This window comes from Hemicordylus capensis, chromosome 3 (assembly GCF_027244095.1).
Source record: "Hemicordylus capensis ecotype Gifberg chromosome 3, rHemCap1.1.pri, whole genome shotgun sequence".
Lineage (NCBI taxonomy): Eukaryota > Metazoa > Chordata > Lepidosauria > Squamata > Cordylidae > Hemicordylus > Hemicordylus capensis.
This window is the reverse complement of record NC_069659.1, coordinates 337,982,879-337,987,175: the sequence shown is the minus strand read 5'-3', so window position 1 is coordinate 337,987,175 and position 4,297 is coordinate 337,982,879. Positions and strand designations below refer to the sequence as shown.

General features: G+C 42.7%; 1 long non-coding RNA gene across 1 annotated transcript; it reads left to right on the top strand.

The window, feature by feature from the left end:
• Nucleotides 1-262: 262 nt before the first annotated feature.
• On the top strand, nucleotides 263-3,792 carry LOC128351759 (uncharacterized). The gene is made up of 3 exons (XR_008320023.1): nucleotides 263-396; nucleotides 1,168-1,281; nucleotides 3,184-3,792. It is a non-coding gene; the product is annotated as an uncharacterized LOC128351759 (long non-coding RNA).
• Nucleotides 3,793-4,297: the final 505 nt, after the last annotated feature.

Genomic DNA, 4,297 nt, shown 5'->3' with positions numbered 1-4,297 from the left:
AGGGATCAATGGGAAACTCAAAATGTTTCATAACTCTGAGAATTATCTCTCTCCAAACTAGAACTCCAGGATAGAACTGGTATAAAGTGTGTCTGTGTGTAGTGCAGATAGGTGCCCACCAGCTACATCTCTTCCCAGTGCTGAAGGATAAGTCTTTGCTCCCACCTCTGCAGGTGGCCATTATGACATCACCTTTGTTTTCTCTATTATTATGTGCTCATTGTCTCTTTGGTGAGGTTTAGCCATCAAGATTTGGCGGGAGATGCGGGAGAAGAAGAAGCGTCTCACCGGAGCAGCTTGTTTTTCCTCCTCTACCTGTCCCAAGAATAGATGGGATAACCATGGCAAAGCAGTTGTGTTTCTTTTTAATATATGAAAGAGTACTAAGTCTGCCAGGTAAGAAGTACCTGTGTGTTCTAGAAAAGGGATTTGTAACCAATGGAGGTGGTTTGAAACCAAGTAATCTAGCAGATGAGAGAATAAGGCTCTACACACGATCAGTGTGTAGAGCCAAAAGGGGTACTGTGAGGAGACGGGCTTGACCTGCTCTCCCCGCAGACGATCAGGGAAGCCTCCTCGGGCGAGCAGATTGGCCGCCCAGATGAGCGACAGCTGGATGTATTTCTGTGATTTTATGTAGATTTTGGATTGGAATTGATGCAAGTTCAGATTATTGGTTTTATTCAGGCTACATAGTGAATACTGGATACATAGTGAAAATAAATACTAGGTTTTTACATACAAGTTATAATAAGTTTTATGTGATATTGCATAGAGGGTGGGTTTTTTGTATACTTCTGCTTTCTTGGTCATACCAGGCCACACAGAGGCCCATTGCGCAGGCACGGCGGACTCCAAAATGGCCACTGCTGGCGGGGGAAGGCGAGTCTAAAAACCAGCAGAAGAATGGCCAGACTGGACTAAGGGAGGCTGGCGGGGTAGGGGGAATCTCTGCAACCCCCACCCACCGCCACCTCAGACAACACCCCCAGGGGGAATAAGTTACAAAGAAAATTAAAAAATGGGGGGTGGGTGGCTAACGAAACCCCGGAAGGGTTCGGTCTGGGGTTGGACCGAACGGGGTGGTACAGTTTGACCCTGAATTGTCGAACCAAACTGGTTTGATGTCAAACATTTTTTACGTCTAACCTGTTTGCATATCTCTAGTTGATGAACAGCCCCTTGGTCAGCTTTCCAGAAGAGGGTGAAATCATGCCAAACAGGAAGGCAAGATAATTCCAACCACTACTGAGAGATCCCCCACAGAAGGTTCTCTGAAATGTAGGTTCACGGGTTGGCTGACTCATCAGCAGCCCTTTGTTTTATTTTATTCATTTACAAGGAGTGTTTTAAACATTTATTTTCAGTATGAGTTCTGCCATTTATTGAAATATCTGGGAACAAAGCCATGTGTTACGAAATAAACACACCATTCTGTGGGACTGGGCTGGAAAGAGAAAAAAGCAAGCTTTAGCTGTCCCTTAAATAAAAAATATAAATTGTTTTTGCTTTAGAGCAGGGGTAGGCAACCTTGGCTCTCCAGCTGTTGTAGAACTACAACTCCCATCCTTCTCAGCCACAGTTGCTGGGGGTGGTGGGAGTTGTAGTATGACAACTGAAAGGCCAAGTTGCTCACCCCTGGTTTAAAGAGTCCAAAAGGTTGTCCATACATTATCTTGCCATCCTTACTGCCAGCTGGTAAGCAGAGGCGTATCTAGGGAAAATAGCACCTAGGGCAAGCACTGAAATTGTGCCCCCTGTCGGAGCATCTGACGCCCATCTTTCAGATAACTTTACCATAATATCAGTTGAAAAAATACAAGTCAGGCTCGTTAATCTTTTAATATTTCAAAAACTATTTAGCAGTGGACATAGCCAGACCAAAAAATGCAGGAAAACTACAAATTTCAGTATTCTGGGGCTCATGAAATACCCAAATACTATGTGGAGGTGTACTTGGAAAACTAGAAGTGCCTGTCTAATTCTCTACTATGCACTGTAGCATCACCATTACATAAGTTTTAAAAATCATTGGAGAATTTGACTTTTCCCAGATACTCTGTAAATAATTAAAGGATATGCAGAGTAAACTGTGTCACTGCTTGGAAGATATTCTAGTATTTCAGAAAGACAGTTAAAATGAGAGAAAGAGAGCAAGAAATTCCTAGTGGGCCTTAATATTAAGGATTTCACACTGATTCAGAGACAAACTCACCATTAATAGTCATATTAGCAAGACATCACATTTAACTCACTTATCACAAGAAGCAAAGTAAGAGCAAATGAATACAATCCTAGCTCATACGCTTCAGCTCAGTATTCACAAGCCCTGATTCTCTGTACATAGTGCCAATCTGAATATGTGTACATTGTCTTATATTATATTAATTTTTTATTTTTTTTTAACCTGTAGCCCCTTTGGGGGGCTTTCTAAAGTCTGTGGGGGAGGGTTGCAAAGGTTCCCCCTCCCCACTCTGGCCTCTAGGGCCTTCCATTTGAGCATTTGCAGTGACCATTTTTAAAAATAATCTTTTTTTAAAGGCCACTGAAAACAAAATGGCCACCGCGCATGCTCAAATGGCCTCTGCAAGGCCTGGCATGACCTAGGGCCTCACAGAGGCCATTTGAGCATGCACGGTGGCCATTTTATTTTTGGCAGCCTTTAAAAAAAAATTAATTTTACAAAATGGCGCCCCCCCTCAAGTGGTGCCCGGGGCACGTGCCCTGCCTGCCCCACCCTAGATACGGCCCTGCTGGTAAGGCAGGTGAGGATTATTACCCCCATACACAGGTGCTCTTACCCCTGAATATTGTTCTTTTTTTAATGTCTTGCCATGCTACAGCCCTGACAAAATGGTTAAGCTTGGAACAGAAGCTGCCTTTGGAACCCACAGGGGAGGAGAGTTGCTCTTGTGGTAGCAAGCATGAATTGTGCCCTTTGCTAATCAGTGTCCTCCCTGGTTTGCATTTGAATGGGATACAACATGTGAGTGCCGGTCGTGGGTCACCACGACCACAGCAAGGGGATTGCCAGCCCACAGCAAGGAGCCCATTTTAAAATCATCTTGTCCCCAGGCCCACTCCAACCTTGCTACGCCCCTGCTTAAAGTGCATGGTTTTCAATCAGTTTAAGAAAGCAACAAACTCATAAAAAGTCTGATACACATTGTTGCACTGCTTCAGGAAGAAGAACGTGTAAAAGAGCACAGGTGGTCACCACTAACATGGATGTAAGTCCTTAAGAGGTAAATTATTTCTTGCCAAATAAAATGGCTACTTGGTTTCTTTTCTGTTCCTCTGGCCTTTTCAAACCAGTCACAGAAGACATCTATCATGGTTAAACTTTTATCTGACCATTTTGATTACTGTTTTGCCGATTGAAAGGTAATTTTCCAGTTTACAAGGAACTGCAATCTATTTGTTCTCTCAAGAGAAAAGAGATACTTCTCCAAGGTAAGTAAAAATACACTTTTGTCTTGCATGGGGACATAGTTGTGCAGAGAACCGGAAGTTGCGCCTGGGGCAATCTTTATTTGGCTTCAAGAGGAAATTGCTTGGCTTCAAAAGCATAAAGCAATTCATAGTTTTCCACAAGCTTAAGAAATAAAAAAACTCATAACAAAAAGTCTGGCGTGAGTAGAGTTGCAATGCCCGAAATCTGGTTTCACCCAGATTTTAAGCATCTCACCCAGATTTTAAGCATCTCACCCAGATTGCTTCTTCTTCTTCTTCTTCTTCTTCTTCTTCTTCTTCTTCTTCTTCTTATTATTATTATTATTATTATTATTATTATTACATTTATATCCCGCTCTTCCTCCAAGGAGCCCAGAGCGGTGTACTACATACTTGGGTTTCTCTTTCACAACAACCCTGTGAAGTAGGTTAGGCTGAGAGAGAAGTGACTGGCCCACCCAGATTCACTCGGGTTTCAGCTTTCATTAAAGGGAGGGTGGGGGGAAGCAAAGCTCTAGCCTTTGTAGAAGTGGAGTTATGGAGCAAAATGTGCAGTCACTATTCTGCTCAAAAATTATTTTCAAGCCAATTTACATAATATGCAAATTAGGCACCCAGATTTGGAAAGCCAGAATATGTCAACCCAAGGTGTGAGGAACATCAAAATTGTTGCCTTGCTTCAGGACATTTGAAACATCATCAATGTGGAAACAGACCCTTAAGAAGCAAGTCTAATGGAAGTGGTTGCTTGGCTCCATTTCTAGCCCACTGACCTTTTCAGACAATCATTGAAGACTCAGTGTGCAGACTTTCAAGGATATTGTTTTATTTTTATTTTTGTTTT